The following is an 18516-nucleotide window of genomic DNA, read 5'->3' as shown; positions in this document are numbered from 1 at the left end:
ACCATGTGAGTACTCCCTCCCTTGGGAATTGTACACCCCGTACGCTTCTGTACTGTGCCGTATATAATATGCCGCGGTAGTTACGCGTGTCACTTTTATATTTTTGACAGCGTCGCATTTGAGAGTTAATATTTGAAAAAAAACTAGTTTTATCAGATTCACCTACTGCGTATCGTAGTAACACATTTTCAATAATATATGAGTTGTTAAGTTCCGATCAAACTGACTATTTAACCTTTAAAAATGTAGTTCAATTCTAGTTATAATATCTAAGTTTACAAGTCATTAATGCAGGCAAGTTTAAATACAATTTTGTCTAGCTAGCCTGCTGACAAAGAATACATGTAAATGCTGTGAAAAGAGTAATATAATAGTCTTATACAAATGGAGAAAGTACAGGATATCAAAATATTTTAATACGTTACTATAATTATAACAATTCTAGATTATATGCTATTCACAACCACTCTGATAAAAGGGTAAGGTCTTTAACTAGTCCAAGCAAGGATGTCCAAATATCGGAAATTTAAGCCTTTTACGTTTACGTAAGCATCTACAGCAATACAATGTTTAAAATCAAAATGCTATGTATCTCGAATGTACACCGAATAAAAATATCTATCTTCTGATCAACACTGAAAATCACGAGAGCTGATCAAAACGTCGTCTGCCTCGATAAAAACTGCTACATTTTATTGTCTGCTACTTTTTATCGTCTGCTACATTTTATCGTCTTGCTCGACAAATATCTCAATAGTCTGTTGTTAAAAATCATTTTGAGCCAGACGATAAAACTGTCGATGGGAATATTTTTATAATAAGATCTACAAGGTCATGGTTGAAGCCAGACATACCCGTCAATACATAATGTACCATGCATGGCCATGTACTTTTTATATATCATCTGAGCCCGGACATATTCAATAGGTAGTGAAGTGTTAATTGGTCGTTGGCGATCGGGATGTATCGTAACATAGACAAAGACAATATTTCCTTGCATCTGATCATGGTCCACGGGATTTGCAGCTCGAATACTTAAAGTTTGCAAATACATACACTGAGTGTGATATCTTATTACGTTAGGCACTTTTTGCAGATTTCGTATGACACTGTATCACCCATTCATGTAACTGTCTAATTGTCAAATACGACTCCGTTATGCTAAAGGGAATGCCAATATTATTACGTAAATCGAATAACAAGTCTTCGAAGAACACACAGCCTTTAAATACATAACATATTTCTTTTGTTAAATTTTGACTTAGAGGGTAAAAGTACTAGTAAGGGTGAAATATAAAGAAAATTAATCCGTGACAAATTTAGATTATAACTGGTAGTATGTTGTCATTGTTGATAAATAAAGTGCCTATGTCTTTTTATGTACTTCAAATATTGTAAAACGGTAGATTTTATGGCCACCATTCAATAAGAAGTAATAGACGTAGCGACATAGTGTATGTATGTCTCTTGTTCTGTATCGCACTTGGACTAAATTTGGACTATCTGGGTTTTACGAATATCAATTTTTTTATTAATCTAATTTTATTTTCAGAATATTTCGGCAGCCAATTTATGCAGGTGTTTCGTTTTGTTGGGTCCGTTACATTCAATACCATAACGGACATATCAAAATGTATATTTCCTTCGACTGTATTCTGGAGTGTTGTCCTTCCTTACAGATAAAACATTTCCTTATATGGCGTCGTTATGTCATCCTTGTCTCGTCTTGTGGATTTACATATTTTAATAGTATGTACTCGTGCAAATGTAAATTTATGTCCTAAGAAGGTTTATTTTAGACACCATAAAACCCTCTATCAGTGTCAATTTTACAAAATTTAACCCGGACGCTGCAGGATGAAATCCTAAATTATGAACGAAAATGTTTCTGTTATACTCTTGACATTAATATAATGTACTTCGCGTCATGAATTTATAGTTTATGAAGTTTTGAAAAAGAAAACATTTCAAGTTCAACTACTTCGTCTCGTATGCAATTTATTTTCTACTACTTCCATATTTGCTGCTGTTTAAATACTGAATCCTCCTGAATTTATGTGCCTTTAATTCGGCATGAAATATGTTATTTATCACAAAATAGTAATTACAAATTCATGACAGTTCATTTTGTTTTCATAGAAATCGACTCCATATGTTCTTTCTATCATAAACCTTGATATATATGACAAACATATTCAATAACCAAAATTAAAAGCCTTAAGCCCTAAACTCTTTATTTTCTGATGATCTACTATAATACTATACTTTTACCGTGAATATTTACAAAGGAAACGTCAATGAAGTCGGAAATTCTTTTTTTTTAACATGTCGATTTGTTGTTACGACGGAACAGTACTAAAGTGACTCCGACTCCACCGAAAGGTTTTTTGATGACGTGTAATAACTAGTCTGTAGATTTTGAGAGACACAAATGTGACTATTCAATGAATGAATAAATTGTTGTACAGCTGTCCAACGAAAACCAGTATATATACATTACATATGTAATGAGTTTTAGAAGCAGTGGAGCGGCAACTAACTACAATTGGATATATATATATATAGATACACAATTATACAAACAGAACAGGATTGCATTCTTATTGAAATGACTTTTTTGTTCGTTTTTTTTTCAACAAAAGTCGATCTCATTTTAGAGTATCGCCTTTCCAATCTCCATGAAATGTACATGTCTAGAACTTTAATATCACTAATACGGTGGGGAGACTCACTCATTAGTGACGAACGGTGTAATAGTGAATGGAATTTCCCAGCGTCCCCCAGTGTCAGAAAGTGACTCTTTTACAATTTTTTTCGCTCTTTGTAAATTCAAAGCAAAATTTTGGAAGCCACAAAGCATCCATGCATCATACTGCAGCCCATTTCGATCAGAAAGATTACGTTAGTAACCATGATTTGGCTAAAATGAACTGTGAACTTATCATTCAAGGAATGTGGTATTATTTTCACAGTGAAATTATAAAACAGAGATTCCAGCCTTTCCTGTTCGTTTTATCTCCCATCTTAAAAAAAGTAACAGTGAGTGTAGTAGAGTATTGTAATATACGACACGCGTGACCAAGTTTGTTCGAAGACTGTATGTAAAAATCTAAAATCATTGCCCAAAGCACCGCGAGTTACACATTTATGTACTAGTACTAGCAGTAGGTACACACAATTACCAATTTATTTATTTTTCTAGCTAAAGGTAGGTGTATGAGAGGGGGCGAGAATTATACGCAAGATAAAGTTATAAATATTTAAATTCTGGTATTCCATCATCATGATGAACTGAAAAAAAACCGAAAGAATGTTTGCATGTAGGCTAGGCTACTTCTGCATATAGAATCCGTTATACTAGAGACACTGAACATTTTCAGTTTACAAAATCCACATACACGTAACATGTGACATGAAAGGACAGGGTAAAACTTACAGGTAGTGCTGGTGAGACATTTTACTATTACATTAGACCCTACTGATAATGGATTGTCTTATCATAGTGACGTAATTCGGGCTTAAGGCTTATATATATATGTCACCTTCAACTTATAAGAGGATATACGAAAAGAAGACAAAACGTAAGCTTGCGACAAGACAAAGTTTCTTTCCGCCGTAAAATAGAGGTGGTCTGACATAGGTAAAGAGACGTCAGTGGTATTCGAAATTGTGGTGTTTTTGAAATTTACCCACCACCAACATTACGCCTAAATCATAAAGTGAAAATACAGACGTGTCCCTTTAAATAGAACTTTAAATAAGCTCACTATCACTTCTCCCCAAATTCTTTCAGTTACAATATTAAATTTAAAAAAATAAACAGAGAAGTAAATTTTGAAGAGCTTTTTTTTTCTTGGGGGGGGGGGGAAGAATTTAAACAACGTAGAGAGAGAAAACGCACTCAAACAGGGAGATTTGAGAGCAAATGCATGAGTTTGCGCCATATTACATTACACTTGCTTTAAATTAGGACCCTCTAACTCATCGTATTTTATGTACACTGGGGTCAAGCGATGAGAAAACAAATGATGCGATTTTAACCGGCGATTTTCAATTAAGTATACACGAAGTGACAGCTGTTTGGTGGACCCGTATCAAACTCCAGATCTCGATAAAAAGAAGCGAAGGTAAAGTGATCTTATACTTGGTTCAGATTCGTTTATAACGTAGTAATTCGACCAACGAGTGTAGCCTGTCTTCCCCGTTCTCCAGCTAGCTCAATCAGAAAGCCGCCGAGAAGTGTTTGTTGCTTGCAAATGGGATTATTCCTGTAGGCTTGAAGAATACAGCTATGTTTTGATTGCGCGATCGATTTCAAACAGAGATAGCTTATGTCGATGCCTTGCTGTGACATCTCACTTGTAAAGCGGTGATGGTGTCACGGCAAGCGAAGTAGTGTGAAACGCTCGACGCCGTGTCAATGCGATCTACGACGAAGAGGGAGCCCCCCTGCATCAGTATGTTGCGCTGCTTTTCAATTGTCTTACATGTAATATTCGTGGATACGAAGACCATATCGTTGGGGCGCTAGCTTTACTCCTACAGCCAGTTTACGTACACATAAGTGTGAAAATAGTTTGACATTAAATACTCTTCCTGCAAAATGCTTCATTCAGTAATTTTTCTTCCAGTGTGGAATATTACCTATAAAATGACCCAACTTGCAGCCTCTGGCAGTGTGACATAATTTTCCTATATAATTTATTTTTGATGGTTCAATGGAGGAGGGGGTAATTATAGGCTCAATGGGGGAATTTTATACTTGCAAAGCAACTGAACCGTCAGTATGTATATGTGTGAAGCCTCAAGTAAAGATTATGATGTTTATTATAATCAACATAAAATTTTATTGTCACTGTCAGTTATAATTGCACAGACATCAACCCCATTTGACTGTGTGATATAGTCTTGTTTTCCAATGTAATTGACATTAACTGGTTAGGAATGAAAACGTTGATAGAAAAATAATTGGAATATTTACAAATTGTCCAGAGAAATTATTCAAGTAATATGTTGTTATGTTATGTAGTATATGTCCTCAGATGATGATAAAGAACATTTCCCATCATGCAATGGAACTGATGGTCTTCACAAACACCGATAAAATCCTCTAAACTTCCAGAAATATGACATTAGTTTTTTAGCACAATTTTGTGCTGAAGGTATGTTAAAGTGCATGAGGTCGTTTCCATAATTTCAGTACAAAATCTTATTTTAGTTGTAAATATAATAAATTTAGCTATTGTAACCATGGTGATGATGCCCCTTGGAAAATTGTCAACAAGAGTAAACATTCTGAAATTGGAAAGACCATTGTACATATGTAAATCCATAGCAACCATGATCATGCCCATATAGGAAAAGTGATTTTCTTCAATGGATGATATCAAACATAATTGTCACGCAAAGACCAGAAACTGAACATACCTACCAGCCATAACAGAGTGAGGGTCCTAGCAACCATAACCTTTCCCATAGCAACAATGATAATATGATCAAAACAAACATTAGATTAATGATTGTACTGGTAAAAAGTATAGCACGTCCCAAAAATCATTATGCCAATCCCTAGCAACCATAACTATTCCTTGGCAACTGCATAACTAGTGAATTTGGTCCGCCATAAATTGAATGTTCCAAATTATTGCTGCAACATTTAAGCCATAGTAACAGGGACAATGACATAACAACTGCAAATGTCACTATTTTGGTTGTCTTAAAATAGGAAGTAATTCAGTGCAATCAGTTGTGCTTCAGTGCCATTGGCAGTGTTGAATAATTTTTCAAAATGATTAGTTTGCCCATGGACCCTGGAGTGAACAGGGACTGAAGTCAATGACTCGTTTAATGTGTTCGCAATGCATACAGAAATAGCTTGGGTATGAAGGTAGTTTAGTAAAACATGTCGCAGTAAACTAGAGTCTACTTTATAGCAGTTGACATGTTTACTGATTCTGACAAATGATAGTTTGTAGATTGTATTTGAAGGCAATGATTAAAGGGGTTATTATGGAAATGTTACTAACTTTGTTACAAAGTTGATATCTTTGACCTTTGACCCAAAATGTAAATATAAGTAGATTTACTATAAACATTTATTTTAGTGCTTGAAAAATTTGGCACAATGACAATTTAGGACTTGATGTATCAGGCATACATTGGCGAGCAGTGCAAGGCGAAAGTAGACACTACTAGAAATAACTTATTCAGTTGGCCTGCCATATTCACACTGCAACTATTGTTGACACCTTTCGTAACAGCTGAATATAGAAATGTAATAATTTGTAAAGTATGTTAGCAGGATTTATTTCCATGGAAAAAGTTATATATAGCTAAAATAAATCTAACGCTGAAAAACAAACGAGTACAATAAAACGTGACTCCTTCTGTGGAAAACAATAAATTTGTTGATAAATTTACATCCAGATTTATTTTCTAATGTTTTTTGTGTGTACAACAATACATAGCAGATTTACCTACATAGCCCAGTCTGTAAGGTATGCCGTGATGGGGCGCCCTCACACATTGGTCAACCCCTCACGCTGGTGAGGATAGAACAACACAACATATTTTACAGTCTACATATAGGCTAATTACTGTATTTTAGTACAAGTCATTGTTACAAATCCCCCCCCCCCCCCGCCCCCACATGCTAGTTGCAGTCTGTATTTTGTTATAGTTACAAATCCCACCCCTCCCCTCCCTGTGTGCTAGTTGTAGTTTGTATGTATGGGTCAGTGTTATTGTCACAAATCCACCTTTCGCCCATGTTGCAGTCTGATTTTAATGCCAAACATAAAAATAATGCAATTTCTTCCATATCAAAGATATAACATAGATTGATGGTTGTACAGTGCCAGTGCTTTCCTGAACTGTTTTGGATGTCATATTCTGAAGTATTGATGATGATGTTATGGTCTTTGTCATCAATGATAATCACAGTGTTGACACTGAGACCTTATAGTCCATGATGATAAACATATCAATCACAACAGTACAGTAACACATAAGCAGACTATGCACATAAAACTGTGAAAATAAGCTTGTTCTTAAATCATAACCAAAGATTGTAAAAAAAATTATTTAAAAATTTGGGAAAATTGTATACAGGGAAACTAAACTTATCATTTACAATAAACAACTTTCACTTCATTTGAATATTTTCTGGAATGGATATCTTTCAGAATGACTATTTCTTACATAAAACAAAAATGGCTGTAACTTTAATGGTGACCAAATCTAAAATCACTGAAGATGAGCAGACAAAGTCAGATCTAACTACATTTATGTTTAATATTGAACATTTTTGATTGTCAACTGTTGTATTCTAGTACACAATAGCATGGCAGTGTTAGTTAATATTGTTATATGGCATAAAAAATAGTAGTAAAAATGACAGTGTGATAGTTTCACTATGAGGAGGTTTACAATGTTATCCCTAATTTTCTGATATTATTCTGGTAATTGTGGCTACGGTTTACTAAAATAGACAAACTAAAACTATTGTCACACATGTTGATATAATAGTGATAAGCTATTGAATGGGATGTTGATTTAATAATAATCTTTTCTTTATTACCCACTTAATAAATAATAAATTTGTACATTTACAGACAAAAGAAAATATTACACGTCTTGAAGTTGGTAAAGGGAGACGGAAAATAGGTAGTTGATGATCTAGTCTGTCTCCTTAGACATTATAAATGACAAAAATATAAAGAGGGTAGTGAAAACTAAATTATGATAATATGTATATCTACATGAATTATAATATTTACATCATATGGAGGACATTTTTAAGGGAGTTGTGAAATATATTTCTTGATAATATTGACCTAAAATTGAGAGGTAGGTTGTTCCATTGTACTGCACCGGTGTATGATATTGCGAATTTACCCATTTCTATGTTTATCGTTCGAATTGAAACATTGCCTTTGATTTTGTGAAGTGTATTATAGTAGTGAGTGGGAAATGAACAATATTGTGTGAAATGATGTGGCAAGTTACGATTGAACAAGTTTAATTATAGTCTCAATAGGTCTTTGTAACCTAGTTCCATAAATTTGCAGTCTACTGTTTTGAGACTTCCAATGTTTACACTATCTTGATCACAGGGTGATTAGATTCTCACAACAGAGGAACCACTATCACCCATTTGTGTAATGTACCACATCGAACAACAATAGTTTTAGTTTAGTCAACTGAAACCTCAATTACCAGAGTTGTACAGTGTATTTTTCAGTCATACAAGGATTTTAGGATGGCCATCAGCTTTTATGAAGCACATTTTATGAACCTTTCATTGTGCTATGCTTGATTGTTTTAAAGCATTTCAATTTAGACATGCAACTTTTTTAATGTACATTGACTACATTGAAATACTACAAATCACAAAACCAAATAAAGTATTTTTCTACCACAGGTTTACCAGTCAAGAACAGAGAAAACAGTGCAACATTTGTCAGACACTATATTATTTTGCAGTACTACATGTAGTACGCTTGACTACAGTTAAGTTCAGGGATTGTCTAATATTTCATTTTCATGGACGCTCATCTGTCAAAGTTTAAATTTATTCATAATAGTTCATTTTGTTTGTTGACAAACACCGTCATCTCAAGTTTGCATTTGATTTGGCTATTTGCATAACACCAGAGCTCGTCTGAGGAAACAAGTAGTTTGTACATCATGTACATTTCTGTGCAGGGACAATTTTGTTTGAGTTTTCCTACATTGTAGTTAAGGTAAGGTTATTGTAGTATGGAAGCCTGCAGCACAAATTTATAAATTGCATGAATGTTGTACTTTTATGTCAAAGTTTGATGGGAAGGCTGTTGTACTTTAATTTTAAAGTTACGGAAGCATAGAGCTGATGATAAATTGTTTCTTTGAAATTTGTATGTCATTGATTTATTTATATTTGCAGCGAGAACATTATTGAACATCGATAATATTCCCTTTCAAATTCTTTGGAATATTCATGATTTTATTTGTTCAAATGCATTAATGCTTATCTAACACTATGAGGCATAGAATTGAAGAAAGATAAAATTATAGGGAAATGGATTATACTCTATATGATTCTTTGTAAATTTTGGCAGCTGGTCTAACAGAATTATCACTGCAACAATGGCAAGCTTGGTTTTGACAAGCTAAGACAGACACTAAATCATAACTGTTATTGTAGCATTTGGTAGGTTGCATAATTATGGGATAGCCTTGGTATCATGGGTATTAGGTCAAGTAGTAATTGTGATAACAAAAATGTATAATGGAAAAACTATAAAAAATAATACAGCTTGAGTTTCAGCAGGCTTCCAATAGACTCAACCATTCTTTATGGTGGGTAAACCTATAAATGTAGCAGGCTGAAATAATCTGATGATCAAGATATCAGAGACACTATCCAACTGTTTATGGTAATATCAATGGCCCGGTATGCTATAATTTTAATGAGTGTCTGTCTTTAATAGCTTGTCAAAAGTAAACTCGCATTTGTTGTACTACAATTCCCCATCAAAGTCATCGCATTTCTAGTACTACAATTCCTTATCAAAGTCATCGCATTTCTAGTACTACAATTCCCCATCAAAGTCATTGCATTTCTAGTACTACAATTCCCCATCAAAGTCATTGCATTTGTAGTACTACAATTCCCCATCAAAGTTGTTGCATTTCTAGTACTACAATTCCCCATCAAAGTCATTGCATTTGTAGTACTACAATTCCCCACCAAAGTCATCGCATTTCTAGTACTACAATTCCCCATCAAAGTCATTGCATTTGTAGTACTAAAATTCCCTCTCAAAGTTGTCAAATTTGTAGTACTAAAATTCCCCATCAAAGTTGTCACATTTGTAGTACTAAAATTCCCTATCAAAGTTGTCACATTTGTAGTACTAAAATTCCCTATCAAAGTTGTCACATTTGTAGTACTAAAATTCCCTATCAAAGTCATTGCATTTGTAGTACTAAAATTCCCTATCAAAGTTGTCACATTTGTAGTACTAAAATTCCCTATCAAAGTCATTGCATTTGTAGTACTAAAATTCCCTATCAAAGTTGTCACATTTGTAGTACTAAAATTCCCCATCAAAGTCATCACATTTCACGGCCCAAATTGTAGCTTGGCCATCGACACACATACAAGCTTTTATTGTGGACTGATTGCATGTCTGTAATCCCGGCGTCGCTTTACGGATAACTTTAACTACATGCCTTGTAATTACTGGTACATATTTGTGCAAACACTGTAAAAACTAAGTGCCATTGCTTGCATGACTAATCAGGTGAAGGCCATACATTTTTAGCTGCAGTATTTCAAGTTTGTAATTCACATCAGGGTTTAGATCGGTATGCATACCTGTGTTTTGACTCGACAACGTTAGATCCGAAATCAATGAACAGATTATCATGTTATTTGAATAAGACAAGGATCTTTAACAGATTTCTTATGTCAAGGGATAATGATTTGGTTTGTTTATATGCAAAAAGTACTGTACAACCTACAGTTAAAAATGATTATGTTTCAAGATGCAATTTGTCTTATGAGGTACTAGGTGTTGTCAAACATGTCACAAATATGAATATTTCTGGTGGACTTGATTGGTACTTAGAAATCTTAGTTTGGTCACAAAAATGGATATTTCCATTTTCATCTATTTTTAATAGTAGGATATTTTTCCAGCGTTTCAAAGGTACATGTATATCTCAAAACACATAATACATAGAGACTCCATTCAAGTGTCTACCTCCTGTTATCGGGTACAAGCTTTCTTTTAAGACATTGACCTTTAACCTTGCTTGACCTTCAGCATCAATTATCCAAATCCAGCCATTCCTTGCCTAATACAGACACTTTGTCATATTTGCTCTTTGCCAATTACCGTTGTATCATGTCCTCAGGTTAAATAGGAGAAGAAAACTATACAGAAGGATTGATTTTGGTGCACATTTCACTTTCAGCTGAATGGTTGCCACATTTGGAGTAAACAAGTCAATACATTACTGCATACATTGTAACTCAAAAACTCCAATACAGAGACATGGAGCCCATTCAAGTGTCTAACCCTATATCATCACATTTAAGCTTTCTTGTAAGAATGTGATCTTTGACCTTGACATTGACCTTCTCTGTCCTTTATCAAATTCAAGCTATTTTTTGCATATTGCAGACAGTCTGTAATATTTATGTATGGCCAATTTCTTTCAAAAGGATGTCTAAAGGTAAAATCTACAGTGTGATCACAACTTAAGAGAATTCAGTTATGGGAAACTGAAGTTGAACTTTTTGCTTCTATTTCGCAATCAAATCAGTACCCCCTAAGACAACTGTAAAACCTACAATGTGAACATATTTAGCTGCAGGTAAAGCGTGTTTTATGTAAATGTCAATGTTAAATGAGTACCCCCACCCCCACCCCACCCCCACCCCAACACAGCTGTAAAATCTGCAGTATGAACATACCTACAGAATAAATGATAGCTTTCTATTATGTGTATTGTTCATTTCTATATGTCAGTGTTAAATCAGTACCAGCACTCCACAGCTGTAAAACTTACAGTGTGAACATAACTACATGTATTGATTGCCTGAATGCTGTCATGTGTGGTGTTTTATCGTGAATTTGTAGACATTAAAATGATCAATTATTTATCAACACTATATTTCCATCTCCTGTAAAACAACTCAGTCACAAACTTGTGAATAATGCATTATATAGAGGAATTGAAGTGATTACTACACCCCCATCAAATTGTTTCAACAGTACTGCTTAGATGCCAAGTTTACATTCCATTCACTATGGGAAGAACGACATATGCTGCTATATAGCTAGTGATACCTTTATTGCTGTCAGCATTGATTGTATCTTGTAGATCTTAACTATTTCATTTGACAGGGGTCTAAAATGTAGGTCTTACAAAATGCAGAAAAAAACGGCTACTATCTACATAGCTTCCTATACAGTGATCCTCATCCATAAATGAGAACACATTGTTCAAATAGCCAGGGGGGAATCTCGGGTAGATTTCATTTATTGAAAACGTTATTACTTGACGCTGTTACATAAACAGGTTATATTATAGTTGAAGGGTATACTCTGTTGGAGGGTATACTCTTTGGACAATAAACTCAGTATGAATGAAGTGATATAGGTGTTGCAGAATTGTCACAGTTGACTGAATTTTCTTTATATGTTTCCATAAATGTGGTGCGATGTTTTATGTTGAGCTAAACTGAGTTTGATTTACATTGATATGCAAAGTCAAAGATTCTCTCGCCATCAGCCATAAGTTCAGTTAAGGATGAAATGGGGCAAAATTTATCCACGAATAACAAAATCACAGAAGCATGATGTTTGACATTGTCATTATTAATATATATATGATATGAAGCAAATTATTTTAAAAAACCGGAAAGGATATTTATGCAAATTAGCCAAAACTTGATGAATTTGTTAGAATTTTGAAAAAGTTATGACACCGGCACAAAAATTTGTCTATTAATTCTATATCAGTCTTGAAATATTAAAACAAATAATTATTCTTTGTAACCAGATCCAATTATTTCAGAAGAGATACCTGTCACTGAGTAGGTAAAAACCAATTATTTCATGTATGGTGTATGGTAAAGCATAGGAAATGGCCTCATTTGCTATCATTTATCATTGTAATACCACAGGGTTTTTTGTGATGACCATTCAAAATGTACCGGAGATGGTTTTTTTATTATTTTTCTATGTACCAGCAAAAAAATATGATCTGGCTTACGAGAATGAGAGTTGTATTGTTGTCAATGTTAGTATTCTATCAATATTCATAAAAAAGTGATTTCACTGACATCTGGTCTAACAAAATAGGTATTTTACATCCAGAAAATATCAAATTGGTACTTATGTAACCAAATCAAATTATGTAACAAGATAATTCAAGTACATTTGTAAAACATCATGTAAAAATGTAGTTAGTTTTTAAAATAGTTAATTTTGTACACATTCGGATCATAGCTAATGTCATAGAGTATGTAAAAATATAGAAATATCACTAAATCTGTTATACATTTGGACCAAATGCATGTAGGTCAGGCTTTCTCCCTTCCACAGCAATGTGAAAATATCAAATTGGTTATTACATGTATGTTCAAGCAAATTATGGAACAAGATAATTCAAGTAAGCCATCACATTTAGTATGTAGAAATATAGTTGTTCATTTTGTATTCTTTGAGATCAAAGACATGTAGGTATGACTTTCTCCCTTCAACTGTAATACCATAACAAGCATATGTAACCTTTTCATTGATGTTCATACTATCTATTATATAAAATGGTCATTAAAAATCAATGAAAATGGTGCAGAAATCTCTCTCAGAGACACTAACCGTGATAAAATACCATGGTGCTTATGTTGTCTGTGAGTTTATGTTGTTTGTTTGTACAATTATTTGGTTTCACAACTGTTATATTGTTTATAATATGTGGGTGTTTTCATGAGGGCTTTGTAGAAACAGTGCAATATTTTGCACCAAGGTGATTAATCAAAATGTAGATCTCGTGAGGCATCTTCATTTCTCCTGTAAGTATGGAATTGCCAAGCCTTTGTTTGATTTGGGCTATTACCAACAACTAACAGCCTAGTTAGGATGCCAACTGTGAGTGGATATTTACATTGTAATGGTAATGATACTGTATAGGAACTAGACTACAAATTGCCAACAGTTTTGTAAATTGTATTCACACTTCAAAATTAGGTTATGATTTTACACAGCAATGATTCAGCCCCTCATAGAGATGTTGAAGTCCGTGAAATCTATCCCTTTTCGATTGGCTTTTTGATTAATTACCTTTGAATATGGAAATTATGTTTATTTTGCATACTTCCACTGTTTTTGTTGATTTAAATTACATGGTGGTACTATTAATGTAGGCTGGCACAATAGGAAGAATTAAAAGCCATTAACTTTAAGAATTTGAACCAGCTTTCTGGCCAATGCTTCATTAAAATGAAATATTGAAAGGCTATCATTGAGTTGTGGGTAATAGCCCAAATCAAATACAAGCATAGAAGCTAGGCTAGGTATACATGTACATATCCCATGTTTTAATATTTAAATAAGTTTGTGAATATTTGATAAGTTCGTCAATATTTCATTGTTTCTCTTCAAGATGAATAAAGTACTGTCACATTCAACCACTGTACAATAATAGTGTGAATTTTGAGTGGCTAGATTCACATTCAGTGTAGCCTGTTCACAGCACTGTTGTGTTATGCCATTAACGCTCAAATCTATACACTTGTCCTGCTTTCCCTAGTAAGTCATTATAATGGCTCTTATCCACACCCTTGTCATGTTTTCCCTGGCAAGTCATTATAATGGCTCTTATCCACACACTTGTCCTGTTTTCCCTGGCAAGTTATTATTACGGTTTGAAAATTATGATTATTCAAATAGTCATGATGTAAATGAACATGAGCAAACATGACATACACAGAACTTAACATTAACAAAAGTATGTCATCAGACTCATTATTCAAATGAGTCATGATGTAAATGAACATGAGCAAACATGACATACACAGAACTTAGCATTAACAAAAGTATGTCAAACATGACATATACACATGAGTTAACGGAACGAAAGTGTGTCACCAGACTATGACTATTCAAAGAGTCATGATGTAAATGAACATGAGCAAACATGACTTAACATTATTAAAAGCGTGATAATCTCTACATATAATTATCATGTAAATTATGCTGGTAATGACTGTGTTGGGTTGTGGCTAACTGAATCAGTATTTGCAAACTATCAAGCCTTGACGTGGACATGGTGCTGTGGCTAACTGAATCAGTATTTGCAAACTATCAAGCCTCCACATGGACATGGTGCTGTGGCTAACTGAATCAGTATTTGCAAACTATAAAGCCTCCACATGGACATGGTGCTGTGGCTAACTGAATCAGTATTTGCAAACTATCAAGCCTCCACATGGACATGGTGCTGTGGCTAACTGAATCAGTATTTGCAAACTATCAAGCCTCCACATGGACATGGTGCTGTGGCTAACTGAATCAGTATTTGCAAACTATAAAGCCTTGACGTGGACATGGTGCTGTGGCTAACTGAATCAGTATTTGCAAACTATAAAGCCTTGACGTGGACATGGTGCTGTGGCTAACTGAATCAGTATTTGCAAACTATAAAGCCTTGACGTGGACATGGTGCTGTGGCTAACTGAATCAGTATTTGCAAACTATAAAGCCTTGACGTGGACATGGTGCTGTGGCTAACTGAATCAGTATTTGCAAACTATAAAGCCTTGACGTGGACATGGTGTTGTGGCTAACTGAATCAGTATTTGCAAACTATAAAGCCTTGACGTGGACATGGTGCTGTGGCTAACTGAATCAGTATTTGCAAACTATAAAGCCGTGACGTGGACATGGTGCTGTGGCTAACTGAATCAGTATTTGCAAACTATAAAGCCTTGACGTGGACATGGTGCTGTGGCTAACTGAATCAGTATTTGCAAACTATAAAGCCTTGACGTGGACATGGTGTTGTGGCTAACTGAATCAGTATTTGCAAACTATAAAGCCTTGATGTGGACATGGTGCTGTGGCTAACTGAATCAGTATTTGCAAACTATCAAGCCTCCACATGGACATGGTGCTGTGGCTAACTGAATCAGTATTTGCAAACTATAAAGCCTTGACGTGGACATGGTGCTGTGGCTAACTGAATCAGTATTTGCAAACTATAAAGCCGTGACGTGCATGGACATGGTGCTGTGGCTAACTGAATCAGTATTTGCAAACTATAAAGCCTTGACGTGGACATGGTGCTGTGGCTAACTGAATCAGTATTTGCAAACTATAAAGCCTTGATGTGGACATGGTACTGTGGCTAACTGAATCAGTATTTGCAAACTATCAAGCCTCCACATGGACATGGTGCTGTGGCTAACTGAATCAGTATTTGCAAACTATAAAGCCTTGACGTGGACATGGTGCTGTGGCTAACTGAATCAGTATTTGCAAACTATAAAGCCGTGACGTGCATGGACATGGTGCTGTGGCTAACTGAATCAGTATTTGCAAACTATAAAGCCTTGACGTGGACATGGTGCTGTGGCTAACTGAATCAGTATTTGCAAACTATAAAGCCTTGATGTGGACATGGTACTGTGGCTAACTGAATCAGTATTTGCAAACTATAAAGCCTTGACGTGGATATGGTGCTGTGGCTAACTGAATCAGTATTTGCAAACTATAAAGCCTTGACGTGGACATGGTATTGTGGCTAACTGAATCAGTATTTGCAAACTATAAAGCCTTGACGTGGACATGGTGTTGTGGCTAACTGAATCAGTATTTGCAAACTATAAAGCCTTGACGTGGACATGGTGCTGTGGCTAACTGAATCAGTATTTGCAAACTATAAAGCCTTGACGTGGACATGGTGTTGTGGCTAACTGAATCAGTATTTGCAAACTATAAAGCCTTGACGTGGATATGGTGCTGTGGCTAACTGAATCAGTATTTGCAAACTATAAAGCCTTGATGTGGACATGGTACTGTGGCTAACTGAATCAGTATTTGCAAACTATAAAGCCTTGATGTGGACATGGTGCTGTGGCTAACTGAATCAGTATTTGCAAACTATAAAGCCTTGATGTGGACATGGTGCTGTGGCTAACTGAATCAGTATTTGCAAACTATAAAGCCTTGATGTGGACATGGTGCTGTGGCTAACTGAATCAGTATTTGCAAACTATCAAGCCTCCACATGGACATGGTGCTGTGGCTAACTGAATCAGTATTTGCAAACTATAAAGCCTTGATGTGGACATGGTACTGTGGCTAACTGAATCAGTATTTGCAAACTATAAAGCCTTGACGTGGACATGGTGCTGTGGCTAACTGAATCAGTATTTGCAAACTATAAAGCCGTGACGTGGACATGGTGCTGTGGCTAACTGAATCAGTATTTGCAAACTATAAAGCCTTGACGTGGACATGGTGCTGTGGCTAACTGAATCAGTATTTGCAAACTATAAAGCCTTGATGTGGACATGGTGCTGTGGCTAACTGAATCAGTATTTGCAAACTATCAAGCCTCCACATGGACATGGTGTTGTGGCTAACTGAATCAGTATTTGCAAACTATAAAGCCTTGACGTGGACATGGTGCTGTGGCTAACTGAATCAGTATTTGCAAACTATAAAGCCGTGACGTGGACATGGTGCTGTGGCTAACTGAATCAGTATTTGCAAACTATAAAGCCTTGATGTGGACATGGTGCTGTGGCTAACTGAATCAGTATTTGCAAACTATCAAGCCTCCACATGGACATGGTGCTGTGGCTAACTGAATCAGTATTTGCAAACTATAAAGCCTTGACGTGGACATGGTGCTGTGGCTAACTGAATCAGTATTTGCAAACTATAAAGCCGTGACGTGCATGGACATGGTGCTGTGGCTAACTGAATCAGTATTTGCAAACTATAAAGCCTTGACGTGGACATGGTGCTGTGGCTAACTGAATCAGTATTTGCAAACTATAAAGCCTTGATGTGGACATGGTACTGTGGCTAACTGAATCAGTATTTGCAAACTATCAAGCCTCCACATGGACATGGTGCTGTGGCTAACTGAATCAGTATTTGCAAACTATAAAGCCTTGACGTGGACATGGTGCTGTGGCTAACTGAATCAGTATTTGCAAACTATAAAGCCGTGACGTGCATGGACATGGTGCTGTGGCTAACTGAATCAGTATTTGCAAACTATAAAGCCTTGACGTGGACATGGTGCTGTGGCTAACTGAATCAGTATTTGCAAACTATAAAGCCTTGATGTGGACATGGTACTGTGGCTAACTGAATCAGTATTTGCAAACTATAAAGCCTTGACGTGGATATGGTGCTGTGGCTAACTGAATCAGTATTTGCAAACTATAAAGCCTTGACGTGGACATGGTATTGTGGCTAACTGAATCAGTATTTGCAAACTATAAAGCCTTGACGTGGACATGGTGTTGTGGCTAACTGAATCAGTATTTGCAAACTATAAAGCCTTGACGTGGACATGGTGCTGTGGCTAACTGAATCAGTATTTGCAAACTATAAAGCCTTGACGTGGACATGGTGTTGTGGCTAACTGAATCAGTATTTGCAAACTATAAAGCCTTGACGTGGATATGGTGCTGTGGCTAACTGAATCAGTATTTGCAAACTATAAAGCCTTGATGTGGACATGGTACTGTGGCTAACTGAATCAGTATTTGCAAACTATAAAGCCTTGATGTGGACATGGTGCTGTGGCTAACTGAATCAGTATTTGCAAACTATAAAGCCTTGATGTGGACATGGTGCTGTGGCTAACTGAATCAGTATTTGCAAACTATAAAGCCTTGATGTGGACATGGTGCTGTGGCTAACTGAATCAGTATTTGCAAACTATCAAGCCTCCACATGGACATGGTGCTGTGGCTAACTGAATCAGTATTTGCAA

General features: G+C 35.6%; 1 protein-coding gene across 1 annotated transcript in view; it reads left to right on the top strand.

Moving 5' to 3' along the window:
• The first annotated feature begins 4014 nt into the window (after nucleotides 1-4014).
• LOC144441133 (inactive phospholipase C-like protein 2) overlaps nucleotides 4015-18516 on the top strand; it is a 98745-nt gene continuing 84243 nt past the window's right edge. The window contains exon 1 of the mRNA XM_078130666.1: nucleotides 4015-4127. The gene's annotated coding sequence lies outside the window, so the exon portion shown is untranslated. The remainder of the gene's footprint in view (nucleotides 4128-18516) is intronic.

Source organism: Glandiceps talaboti, chromosome 10 (assembly GCF_964340395.1).
Source record: "Glandiceps talaboti chromosome 10, keGlaTala1.1, whole genome shotgun sequence".
Taxonomy (NCBI): Eukaryota; Metazoa; Hemichordata; class Enteropneusta; family Spengelidae; genus Glandiceps; species Glandiceps talaboti.
Note: the sequence above shows the minus strand (reverse complement) of the source record. Positions and strands in the feature narration are given on the sequence as shown.